Source organism: Eublepharis macularius, chromosome 3 (assembly GCF_028583425.1).
Source record: "Eublepharis macularius isolate TG4126 chromosome 3, MPM_Emac_v1.0, whole genome shotgun sequence".
NCBI classification, from domain to species: Eukaryota; Metazoa; Chordata; class Lepidosauria; order Squamata; family Eublepharidae; genus Eublepharis; species Eublepharis macularius.
In genome coordinates this window covers 144,533,105-144,545,791 of record NC_072792.1, presented here as the reverse complement: position 1 = coordinate 144,545,791, position 12,687 = coordinate 144,533,105, and positions in this window count along the sequence as shown.

Below are 12,687 nucleotides of genomic sequence, written 5' to 3'. Positions count from 1 at the left end.
TTTTCTTTTACAGAAAAGGAAATCTTCTCCAGCATGAAGCCATCAGAAGACCTCAACTTTTTCATGCAATAAATCATGAGGTCAGCCTTGAAGGCTCCAATCAAGACTTCCTGCCTTTCTATGAAACAAATATTCCTAAGGCCTGAAGCCAAAAAGAGGAAAATCATGTAAGGCTCTGAAAGCCAGAAAAACACCTTGCTTCTGTTTGTTGCATTGAAATATTGTCAGCCGTGAAGACTGCACAGGATTCATTTTTCGTAGAGGCAACAATCTAGGTTCTTTCCTTAGCATGCCACAATAGACTTTTCTTTTACAAAAAAAGGAAATCTTCTCCAGCATGAAGCCACCAGAAGACCTCAACTTTTTCATGCAATAAATCATGAGGTTAGCCTTGAAGGCTCCAATCAAGTCTTACTTCCCTTCTTTGAAATAAATATTTCTCAGGCCTGAAGCCAAAAAGTGGAAAATCTTGTAAGGCTGTGAAAGCCAGAAAAACACCTTGCTTCTGTTTGTTGCATTGAAATGTTGTCAGCCGTGAAGGCTGCACAGGATTCCTTTCTGGTAGAAGCAACAAGAAAGGATCTCTCTTTAGTGTTCCACAACAGACTTTTCTTCTACAGAAAAGGAATTCTTCTCCAGCATGAAGCCATCAGAAGACCTCAACTTTTTCATGCAATAAATCATGAGGTCAGCCTTGAAGGCTCCAATCAAGTCTTTCTGCCTTTCTATGAAACAAATATTCCTCAGGCCTAAAGCCAAAAAGAGGAAAATCATGTAAGGCTGTGAAAGCCAGAAAAACACCTTTCTGCTGTTTGTTGCATTGAAATGTTGTCAGCCGTGAAGGCTGCACAGGATTCCTTTCTGGTAGAAGCAACAAGAAAGGATCTCTCTTTAGGGTTCCACAACAGACTTTTCTTTTACAGAAAAGGAAATCTTCTCCAGCATGAAGCCATCAGAAGACCTCAACTTTTTCATGCAATAAATCATGAGGTCAGCCTTGAAGGCTCCAATCAAGACTTCCTGCCTTTCTATGAAACAAATATTCCTAAGGCCTGAAGCCAAAAAGAGGAAAATCATGTAAGGCTCTGAAAGCCAGAAAAACACCTTGCTTCTGTTTGTTGCATTGAAATATTGTCAGCCGTGAAGACTGCACAGGATTCATTTTTCGTAGAGGCAACAATCTAGGTTCTTTCCTTAGCATGCCACAATAGACTTTTCTTTTACAAAAAAAGGAAATCTTCTCCAGCATGAAGCTACCAGAAGACCTCAACTTTTTCATGCAATAAATCATGAGGTTAGCCTTGAAGGCTCCAATCAAGTCTTACTTCCCTTCTTTGAAATAAATATTTCTCAGGCCTGAAGCCAAAAAGTGGAAAATCTTGTAAGGCTGTGAAAGCCAGAAAAACACCTTGCTTCTGTTTGTTGCATTGAAATGTTGTCAGCCGTGAAGGCTGCACAGGATTCCTTTCTGGTAGAAGCAACAAGAAAGGATCTCTCTTTAGTGTTCCACAACAGACTTTTCTTTTACAGAAAAGGAAATCTTCTCCAGCATGAAGCCATCAGAAGACCTCAACTTTTTCATGCAATAAATCATGAGGTCAGCTTTGAAGGCTCCAATCAAGTCTTCCTGCCTTTCTATGAAACAAATATTCCTCAGGCCAAAAGCCAAAAAGAGGAAAATCATGTAAGGCTGTGAAAGCCAGAAAAACACCTTGCTTCTGTTTGTTGCATTGAAATGTTGTCAGCCGTGAAGGCTGCACAGGATTCCTTTATGGTAGAAGCAACAAGAAAGGATCTCTCTTTAGTGTTCCACAACAGACTTTTCTTCTACAGAAAAGGAATTCTTCTCCAGCATGAAGCCATCAGAAGACCTCAACTTTTTCATGCAATAAATCATGTGATCAGACTTGAAGGCTCCAATCAAGTCTTCCTGCCTTTCTATGAAAGAAATATTCCTCAGGCCTGAAGCCAAAAAGAGGAAAATCTTGTAAGGCTGTGAAAGCCAGAAAAACACCTTGCTTCTGTTTGTTATAGTGAAATGTTGTCAACCGTGAAGGCTGCACAGGGTTCATTTTTCATAGAAGCAACATTCAAGGTTCTCCTAAAGATGACACAACAGACTTTTCTTTTACAGAAAAGGAAATCTTCTCCAGCATGAAGCCACCAGAAGACCTCAACTTTTTCATGCAATAAATCATGAGGTTAGCCTTGAAGGCTCCAATCAAGTCTTACTTCCCTTCTTTGAAATAAATATTTCTCAGGCCTGAAGCCAAAAAGTGGAAAATCTTGTAAGGCTGTGAAAGCCAGAAAAACACCTTGCTTCTGTTTGTTGCATTGAAATGTTGTCAGCCGTGAAGGCTGCACAGGATTCCTTTCTGGTAGAAGCAACAAGAAAGGATCTCTCTTTAGGGTTCCACAACAGACTTTTCTTTTACAGAAAAGGAAATCTTCTCCAGCATGAAGCCACCAGAAGACCTCAACTTTTTCATGCAATAAATCATGAGGTCAGCCTTGAAGGCTCCAATCAAGTCTTCCTGCCTTTCTTTGAAATAAATATTTCTCAGGCCTGAAGCCAAAAAGTGGAAAATCTTGTAAGGCTGTGAAAGCCAGAAAAACACCTTGCTTCTGTTTGTTGCATTGAAATGTTGTCAGCCGTGAAAGCTGCACAGGATTCCTTTCCGGTAGAAGCAACAAGAAAGGATCTCTCTTTAGTGTTCCACAACAGACTTTTCTTTTACAGAAAAGGAAATCTTCTCCAGCATGAAGCCATCAGAAGACCTCAACTTTTTCATGCAATAAATCATGAGGTCAGCCTTGAAGGCTCCAATCAAGTCTTCCTGCCTTTCTATGAAACAAATATTCCTCAGGCCTAAAGCCAAAAAGAGGAAAATCATGTAAGGCTGTGAAAGCCAGAAAAACACCTTGCTTCTGTTTGTTGCATTGAAATGTTGTCAGCCGTGAAGGCTGCACAGGATTCCTTTATGGTAGAAGCAACAAGAAAGGATCTCTCTTTAGTGTTCCACAACAGACTTTTCTTCTACAGAAAAGGAATTCTTCTCCAGCATGAAGCCATCAGAAGACCTCAACTTTTTCATGCAATAAATCATGTGGTCAGACTTGAAGGCTCCAATCAAGTCTTCCTGCCTTTCTATGAAAGAAATATTCCTCAGGCCTGAAGCCAAAAAGAGGAAAATCTTGTAAGGCTGTGAAAGCCAGAAAAACCCCTTGCTTCTGTTTGTTATAGTGAAATGTTGTCAACCGTGAAGGCTGCACAGGGTTCATTTTTCATAGAAGCAACATTCAAGGTTCTCCTAAAGATGACACAACAGACTTTTCTTTTACAGAAAAGGAAATCTTCTCCAGCATGAAGCCACCAGAAGACCTCAACTTTTTCATGCAATAAATCATGAGGTTAGCCTTGAAGGCTCCAATCAAGTCTTACTTCCCTTCTTTGAAATAAATATTTCTCAGGCCTGAAGCCAAAAAGTGGAAAATCTTGTAAGGCTGTGAAAGCCAGAAAAACACCTTGCTTCTGTTTGTTGCATTGAAATGTTGTCAGCCGTGAAAGCTGCACAGGATTCCTTTCTGGTAGAAGCAACAAGAAAGGATCTCTCTTTAGTGTTCCACAACAGACTTTTCTTTTACAGAAAAGGAAATCTTCTCCAGCATGAAGCCATCAGAAGACCTCAACTTTTTCATGCAATAAATCATGAGGTCAGCCTTGAAGGCTCCAATCAAGTCTTCCTGCCTTTCTATGAAACAAATATTCCTCAGGCCTAAAGCCAAAAAGAGGAAAATCATGTAAGGCTGTGAAAGCCAGAAAAACACCTTTCTGCTGTTTGTTGCATTGAAATGTTGTCAGCCGTGAAGGCTGCACAGGATTCCTTTATGGTAGAAGCAACAAGAAAGGATCTCTCTTTAGGGTTCCACAACAGACTTTTCTTTTACAGAAAAGGAAATCTTCTCCAGCATGAAGCCATCAGAAGACCTCAACTTTTTCATGCAATAAATCATGAGGTCAGCCTTGAAGGCTCCAATCAAGACTTCCTGCCTTTCTATGAAACAAATATTCCTAAGGACTGAAGCCAAAAAGAGGAAAATCATGTAAGGCTGTGAAAGCCAGAAAAACACCTTGCTTCTGTTTGTTGCATTGAAATATTGTCAGCCGTGAAGACTGCACAGGATTCATTTTTCGTAGAGGCAACAATCTAGGTTCTTTCCTTAGCATGCCACAATAGACTTTTCTTTTACAAAAAAGGAAATCTCCAGCATGAAGCTACCAGAAGACCTCAACTTTTTCATGCAATAAATCATGAGGTTAGCCTTGAAGGCTCCAATCAAGTCTTACTTCCCTTCTTTGAAATAAATATTTCTCAGGCCTGAAGCCAAAAAGTGGAAAATCTTGTAAGGCTGTGAAAGCCAGAAAAACACCTTGCTTCTGTTTGTTGCATTGAAATGTTGTCAGCCGTGAAGGCTGCACAGGATTCCTTTCTGGTAGAAGCAACAAGAAAGGATCTCTCTTTAGTGTTCCACAACAGACTTTTCTTTTACAGAAAAGGAAATCTTCTCCAGCATGAAGCCACCAGAAGACCTCAACTTTTTCATGCAATAAATCATGAGGTTAGCCTTGAAGGCTCCAATCAAGACTTCCTGCCTTTCTATGAAACAAATATTCCTAAGGCCTGAAGCCAAAAAGAGGAAAATCATGTAAGGCTGTGAAAGCCAGAAAAACACCTTGCTTCTGTTTGTTGCATTGAAATATTGTCAGCCGTGAAGACTGCACAGGATTCATTTTTCGTAGAGGCAACAATCTAGGTTCTTTCCTTAGCATGCCACAATAGACTTTTCTTTTACAAAAAAAGGAAATCTTCTCCAGCATGAAGCTACCAGAAGACCTCAACTTTTTCATGCAATAAATCATGAGGTTAGCCTTGAAGGCTCCAATCAAGTCTTACTTCCCTTCTTTGAAATAAATATTTCTCAGGCCTGAAGCCAAAAAGTGGAAAATCTTGTAAGGCTGTGAAAGCCAGAAAAACACCTTGCTTCTGTTTGTTGCATTGAAATGTTGTCAGCCGTGAAGGCTGCACAGGATTCCTTTCTGGTAGAAGCAACAAGAAAGGATCTCTCTTTAGGGTTCCACAACAGACTTTTCTTTTACAGAAAAGGAAATCTTCTCCAGCATGAAGCCACCAGAAGATCTCAACTTTTTCATGCAATAAATCATGAGGTCAGCCTTGAAGGCTCCAATCAAGACTTCCTGCCTTTCTATGAAACAAATATTCCTAAGGCCTGAAGCCAAAAAGAGGAAAATCATGTAAGGCTCTGAAAGCCAGAAAAACACCTTGCTTCTGTTTGTTGCATTGAAATGTTGTCAGCCGTGAAGGCTGCACAGGATTCCTTTCTGGTAGAAGCAACAAGAAAGGATCTCTCTTTAGTGTTCCACAACAGACTTTTCTTTTACAGAAAAGGAAATCTTCTCCAGCATGAAGCCATCAGAAGACCTCAACTTTTTCATGCAATAAATCATGAGGTCAGCCTTGAAGGCTCCAATCAAGTCTTCCTGCCTTTCTATGAAACAAATATTCCTCAGGCCTAAAGCCAAAAAGAGGAAAATCATGTAAGGCTGTGAAAGCCAGAAAAACACCTTTCTGCTGTTTGTTGCATTGAAATGTTGTCAGCCGTGAAGGCTGCACAGGATTCCTTTCTGGTAGAAGCAACAAGAAAGGATCTCTCTTTAGGGTTCCACAACAGACTTTTCTTTTACAGAAAAGGAAATCTTCTCCAGCATGAAGCCACCAGAAGACCTCAACTTTTTCATGCAATAAATCATGAGGTCAGCCTTGAAGGCTCCAATCAAGACTTCCTGCCTTTCTATGAAACAAATATTCCTAAGGCCTGAAGCCAAAAAGAGGAAAATCATGTAAGGCTCTGGAAGCCAGAAAAACACCTTGCTTCTGTTTGTTGCATTGAAATGTTGTCAGCCGTGAAGGCTGCACAGGATTCCTTTCTGGTAGAAGCAACAAGAAAGGATCTCTCTTTAGTGTTCCACAACAGACTTTTCTTTTACAGAAAAGGAAATCTTCTCCAGCATGAAGCCACCAGAAGACCTCAACTTTTTCATGCAATAAATCATGAGGTTAGCCTTGAAGGCTCCAATCAAGACTTCCTGCCTTTCTATGAAACAAATATTCCTAAGGCCTGAAGCCAAAAAGAGGAAAATCATGTAAGGCTGTGAAAGCCAGAAAAACACCTTGCTTCTGTTTGTTGCATTGAAATATTGTCAGCCGTGAAGACTGCACAGGATTCATTTTTCGTAGAGGCAACAATCTAGGTTCTTTCCTTAGCATGCCACAATAGACTTTTCTTTTACAAAAAAAGGAAATCTTCTCCAGCATGAAGCTACCAGAAGACCTCAACTTTTTCATGCAATAAATCATGAGGTTAGCCTTGAAGGCTCCAATCAAGTCTTACTTCCCTTCTTTGAAATAAATATTTCTCAGGCCTGAAGCCAAAAAGTGGAAAATCTTGTAAGGCTGTGAAAGCCAGAAAAACACCTTGCTTCTGTTTGTTGCATTGAAATGTTGTCAGCCGTGAAGGCTGCACAGGATTCCTTTCTGGTAGAAGCAACAAGAAAGGATCTCTCTTTAGGGTTCCACAACAGACTTTTCTTTTACAGAAAAGGAAATCTTCTCCAGCATGAAGCCACCAGAAGACCTCAACTTTTTCATGCAATAAATCATGAGGTCAGCCTTGAAGGCTCCAATCAAGTCTTCCTGCCTTTCTATGAAACAAATATTCCTCAGGCCTAAAGCCAAAAAGAGGAAAATCATGTAAGGCTGTGAAAGCCAGAAAAACACCTTTCTGCTGTTTGTTGCATTGAAATGTTGTCAGCCGTGAAGGCTGCACAGGATTCCTTTCAGGTAGAAGCAACAAGAAAGGATCTCTCTTTAGTGTTCCACAACAGACTTTTCTTTTACAGAAAAGGAAATCTTCTCCAGCATGAAGCCATCAGAAGACCTCAACTTTTTCATGCAATAAATCATGAGGTCAGCCTTGAAGGCTCCAATCAAGTCTTCCTGCCTTTCTATGAAACAAATATTCCTCAGGCCTAAAGCCAAAAAGAGGAAAATCATGTAAGGGTGTGAAAGCCAGAAAAACAGCTTGCTTCTGTTTGTTGCATTGAAATGTTGTCAGCCGTGAAGGCTGCACAGGATTCCTTTATGGTAGAAGCAACAAGAAAGGATCTCTCTTTAGTGTTCCACAACAGACTTTTCTTCTACAGAAAAGGAATTCTTCTCCAGCATGAAGCCATCAGAAGACCTCAACTTTTTCATGCAATAAATCATGTGGTCAGACTTGAAGGCTCCAATCAAGTCTTCCTGCCTTTCTATGAAAGAAATATTCCTCAGGCCTGAAGCCAAAAAGAGGAAAATCTTGTAAGGCTGTGAAAGCCAGAAAAACCCCTTGCTTCTGTTTGTTATAGTGAAATGTTGTCAACCGTGAAGGCTGCACAGGGTTCATTTTTCATAGAAGCAACATTCAAGGTTCTCCTAAAGATGACACAACAGACTTTTCTTTTACAGAAAATGAAATCTTCTCCAGCATGAAGCCACCAGAAGACCTCAACTTTTTCATGCAATAAATCATGAGGTTAGCCTTGAAGGCTCCAATCAAGTCTTACTTCCCTTCTTTGAAATAAATATTTCTCAGGCCTGAAGCCAAAAAGTGGAAAATCTTGTAAGGCTGTGAAAGCCAGAAAAACACCTTGCTTCTGTTTGTTGCATTGAAATGTTGTCAGCCGTTAAAGCTGTACAGGATTCCTTTCTGGTAGAAGCAACAAGAAAGGATCTCTCTTTAGGGTTCCACAACAGACTTTTCTTTTACAGAAAAGGAAATCTTCTCCAGCATGAAGCCATCAGAAGACCTCAACTTTTTCATGCAATAAATCATGAGGTCAGCCTTGAAGGCTCCAATCAAGTCTTCCTGCCTTTCTATGAAACAAATATTCCTCAGGCCTAAAGCCAAAAAGAGGAAAATCATGTAAGGCTGTGAAAGCCAGAAAAACACCTTTCTGCTGTTTGTTGCATTGAAATGTTGTCAGCCGTGAAGGCTGCACCGGATTCCTTTCTGGTAGAAGCAACAAGAAAGGATCTCTCTTTAGGGTTCCACAACAGACTTTTCTTTTACAGAAAAGGAAATCTTCTCCAGCATGAAGCCATCAGAAGACCTCAACTTTTTCATGCAATAAATCATGAGGTCAGCCTTGAAGGCTCCAATCAAGACTTCCTGCCTTTCTATGAAACAAATATTCCTAAGGACTGAAGCCAAAAAGAGGAAAATCATGTAAGGCTCTGAAAGCCAGAAAAACACCTTGCTTCTGTTTGTTGCATTGAAATATTGTCAGCCGTGAAGACTGCACAGGATTCATTTTTCGTAGAGGCAACAATCTAGGTTCTTTCCTTAGCATGCCACAATAGACTTTTCTTTTACAAAAAAGGAAATCTCCAGCATGAAGCTACCAGAAGACCTCAACTTTTTCATGCAATAAATCATGAGGTTAGCCTTGAAGGCTCCAATCAAGTCTTACTTCCCTTCTTTGAAATAAATATTTCTCAGGCCTGAAGCCAAAAAGTGGAAAATCTTGTAAGGCTGTGAAAGCCAGAAAAACACCTTGCTTCTGTTTGTTGCATTGAAATGTTGTCAGCCGTGAAGGCTGCACAGGATTCCTTTCTGGTAGAAGCAACAAGAAAGGATCTCTCTTTAGGGTTCCACAACAGAATTTTCTTTTACAGAAAAGGAAATCTTCTCCACCATGAAGCCACCAGAAGACCTCAACTTTTTCATGCAATAAATCATGAGGTTAGCCTTGAAGGCTCCAATCAAGACTTCCTGCCTTTCTATGAAACAAATATTCCTAAGGCCTGAAGCCAAAAAGAGGAAAATCATGTAAGGCTCTGAAAGCCAGAAAAACACCTTGCTTCTGTTTGTTGCATTGAAATATTGTCAGCCGTGAAGACTGCACAGGATTCATTTTTCGTAGAGGCAACAATCTAGGTTCTTTCCTTAGCATGCCACAATAGACTTTTCTTTTACAAAAAAAGGAAATCTTCTCCAGCATGAAGCTACCAGAAGACCTCAACTTTTTCATGCAATAAATCATGAGGTCAGCCTTGAAGGCTCCAATCAAGTCTTCCTGCCTTTCTATGAAACAAATATTCCTCAGGCCTAAAGCCAAAAAGAGGAAAATCATGTAAGGCTGTGAAAGCCAGAAAAACACCTTTCTGCTGTTTGTTGCATTGAAATGTTGTCAGCCGTGAAGGCTGCACAGGATTCCTTTCAGGTAGAAGCAACAAGAAAGGATCTCTCTTTAGGGTTCCACAACAGACTTTTCTTTTACAGAAAAGGAAATCTTCTCCAGCATGAAGCCATCAGAAGACCTCAACTTTTTCATGCAATAAATCATGAGGTCAGCCTTGAAGGCTCCAATCAAGACTTCCTGCCTTTCTATGAAACAAATATTCCTAAGGCCTAAAGCCAAAGAGGAAAATCATGTAAGGCTCTGAAAGCCAGAAAAACACCTTGCTTCTGTTTGTTGCATTGAAATATTGTCAGCCGTGAAGACTGCACAGGATTCATTTTTCGTAGAGGCAACAATCTAGGTTCTTTCCTTAGCATGCCACAATAGACTTTTCTTTTACAAAAAAAGGAAATCTTCTCCAGCATGAAGCTACCAGAAGACCTCAACTTTTTCATGCAATAAATCATGAGGTTAGCCTTGAAGGCTCCAATCAAGTCTTACTTCCCTTCTTTGAAATAAATATTTCTCAGGCCTGAAGCCAAAAAGTGGAAAATCTTGTAAGGCTGTGAAAGCCAGAAAAACACCTTGCTTCTGTTTGTTGCATTGAAATGTTGTCAGCCGTGAAGGCTGCACAGGATTCCTTTCTGGTAGAAGCAACAAGAAAGGATCTCTCTTTAGTGTTCCACAACAGACTTTTCTTTTACAGAAAAGGAAATCTTCTCCAGCATGAAGCCATCAGAAGACCTCAACTTTTTCATGCAATAAATCATGAGGTCAGCCTTGAAGGCTCCAATCAAGTCTTCCTGCCTTTCTATGAAACAAATATTCCTCAGGCCTAAAGCCAAAGAGGAAAATCATGTAAGGCTGTGAAAGCCAGAAAAACACCTTTCTGCTGTTTGTTGCATTGAAATGTTGTCAGCCGTGAAGGCTGTACCGGATTCATTTCTGGTAGAAGCAACAAGAAAGGATCTCTCTTTAGGGTTCCACAACAGACTTTTCTTTTACAGAAAAGGAAATCTTCTCCAGCATGAAGCCATCAGAAGACCTCAACTTTTTCATGCAATAAATCATGAGGTCAGCCTTGAAGGCTCCAATCAAGACTTCCTGCCTTTCTATGAAACAAATATTCCTATGGCCTGAAGCCAAAAAGAGGAAAATCATGTAAGGCTCTGAAAGCCAGAAAAACACCTTGCTTCTGTTTGTTGCATTGAAATATTGTCAGCCATGAAGACTGCACAGGATTCATTTTTCGTAGAGGCAACAATCTAGGTTCTTTCCTTAGCATGCCACAATAGACTTTTCTTTTACAAAAAAGGAAATCTCCAGCATGAAGCTACCAGAAGACCTCAACTTTTTCATGCAATAAATCATGAGGTTAGCCTTGAAGGCTCCAATCAAGTCTTACTTCCCTTCTTTGAAATAAATATTTCTCAGGCCTGAAGCCAAAAAGTGGAAAATCTTGTAAGGCTGTGAAAGCCAGAAAAACACCTTGCTTCTGTTTGTTGCATTGAAATGTTGTCAGCCGTGAAGGCTGCACAGGATTCCTTTCTGGTAGAAGCAACAAGAAAGGATCTCTCTTTAGTGTTCCACAACAGACTTTTCTTTTACAGAAAAGGAAATCTTCTCCAGCATGAAGCCATCAGAAGACCTCAACTTTTTCATGCAATAAATCATGAGGTCAGCCTTGAAGGCTCCAATCAAGTCTTTCTGCCTTTCTATGAAACAAATATTCCTCAAGCCTAAAGCCAAAAAGAGGAAAATCATGTAAGGCTGTGAAAGCCAGAAAAACACCTTGCTTCTGTTTGTTGCATTGAAATGTTGTCAGCCATGAAGGCTGCACAGGATTCCTTTATGGTAGAAGCAACAAGAAAGGATCTCTCTTTAGTGTTCCACAACAGACTTTTCTTCTACAGAAAAGGAATTCTTCTCCAGCATGAAGCCATCAGAAGACCTCAACTTTTTCATGCAATAAATCATGTGGTCAGACTTGAAGGCTCCAATCAAGTCTTCCTGCCTTTCTATGAAAGAAATATTCCTCAGGCCTGAAGCCAAAAAGAGGAAAATCTTGTAAGGCTGTGAAAGCCAGAAAAACCCCTTGCTTCTGTTTGTTATAGTGAAATGTTGTCAACCGTGAAGGCTGCACAGGGTTCATTTTTCATAGAAGCAACATTCAAAGTTCTCCTAAAGATGACACAACAGACTTTTCTTTTACAGAAAAGGAAATCTTCTCCAGCATGAAGCCACCAGAAGACCTCAACTTTTTCATGCAATAAATCATGAGGTTAGCCTTGAAGGCTCCAATCAAGTCTTACTTCCCTTCTTTGAAATAAATATTTCTCAGGCCTGAAGCCAAAAAGTGGAAAATCTTGTAAGGCTGTGAAAGCCAGAAAAACACCTTGCTTCTGTTTGTTGCATTGAAATGTTGTCAGCCGTGAAGGCTGCACAGGATTCCTTTCTGGTAGAAGCAACAAGAAAGGATCTCTCTTTAGGGTTCCACAACAGACTTTTCTTTTACAGAAAAGGAAATCTTCTCCAGCATGAAGCCACCAGAAGACCTCAACTTTTTCATGCAATAAATCATGAGGTTAGCCTTGAAGGCTCCAATCAAGTCTTACTTCCCTTCTTTGAAATAAATATTTCTCAGGCCTGAAGCCAAAAAGTGGAAAATCTTGTAAGGCTGTGAAAGCCAGAAAAACACCTTGCTTCTGTTTGTTGCATTGAAATGTTGTCAGCCGTGAAGGCTGCACAGGATTCCTTTCTGGTAGAAGCAACAAGAAAGGATCTCTCTTTAGGGTTCCACAACAGACTTTTCTTTTACAGAAAAGGAAATCTTCTCCAGCATGAAGCCACCAGAAGACCTCAACTTTTTCATGCAATAAATCATGAGGTCAGCCTTGAAGGCTCCAATCAAGTCTTACTTCCCTTCTTTGAAATAAATATTTCTCAGGCCTGAAGCCAAAAAGTGGAAAATCTTGTAAGGCTGTGAAAGCCAGAAAAACACCTTGCTTCTGTTTGTTGCATTGAAATGTTGTCAGCCGTGAAGGCTGCACAGGATTCCTTTCTGGTAGAAGCAACAAGAAAGGATCTCTCTTTAGTGTTCCACAACAGACTTTTCTTTTACAGAAAAGGAAATCTTCTCCAGCATGAAGCCATCAGAAGACCTCAACTTTTTCATGCAATAAATCATGAGGTCAGCCTTGAAGGCTCCAATCAAGTCTTCCTGCCTTTCTATGAAACAAATATTCCTCAGGCCTAAAGCCAAAAAGAGGAAAATCATGTAAGGCTGTGAAAGCCAGAAAAACACCTTTCTGCTGTTTGTTGCATTGAAATGTTGTCAGCCGTGAAGGCTGCACAGGATTCCTTTCAGGTAGAAGCAACAAGAAAGGATC